Source organism: Penaeus monodon, chromosome 24, assembly GCF_015228065.2.
Source record: "Penaeus monodon isolate SGIC_2016 chromosome 24, NSTDA_Pmon_1, whole genome shotgun sequence".
NCBI classification, from domain to species: Eukaryota; Metazoa; Arthropoda; class Malacostraca; order Decapoda; family Penaeidae; genus Penaeus; species Penaeus monodon.
The window spans coordinates 15412777-15413225 of record NC_051409.1 but is presented as its reverse complement, the minus strand read 5'-3'; the positions used below and the strand labels follow the sequence as shown (position 1 = coordinate 15413225).

The window sequence follows — 449 nt, the reverse complement described above, 5'->3', positions numbered from 1 at the left end:
TTATCCTTCAACGGTGTTTGTTGAAAACAATTGCTTCATCTGGTCATTATCTGCGTTCCTTTCTTTTGTCATTTTTAAGAAGACTAAATTTCGGTTTTCGCTAAGCTTTGATATAGCCTTATGACTGACTTCGTAATATATCTTTGTTATGACCACCCGTTTCATCATTCCGCCTTATTTTTTTCTATTCATTGTTTGTTTGTTTAAGTAACTATCACTTTCCCTGTAGTTTGCCTTGCCTGCGGTGTCTTTGTTTATGTCTCTAAATTTTTTTTTTCTTTTCTTACCTATCTCCCTGTTTGTCTCTTTGTCTGTCTGCGTGATTGCCTGGCCTTATGTTTATCTTTTTTTTGTCTTTTTTATTATTATTATCATATTCTTCTTTGTGTGTGTGTGTGTTTGCCTGCCTAAGAGGTATGAAATAATCGAAAAAAATATGATGTTTTTCC

At 33.4% G+C, this 449-nt stretch overlaps 1 long non-coding RNA gene across 1 annotated transcript in view; it reads right to left on the bottom strand.

Annotated features, from left to right (window-relative positions):
* Positions 1–449, bottom strand: part of LOC119588627 — an 18875-nt gene that overhangs the window by 800 nt on the left and 17626 nt on the right. The gene's annotated exons all lie outside the window — the stretch shown is intronic.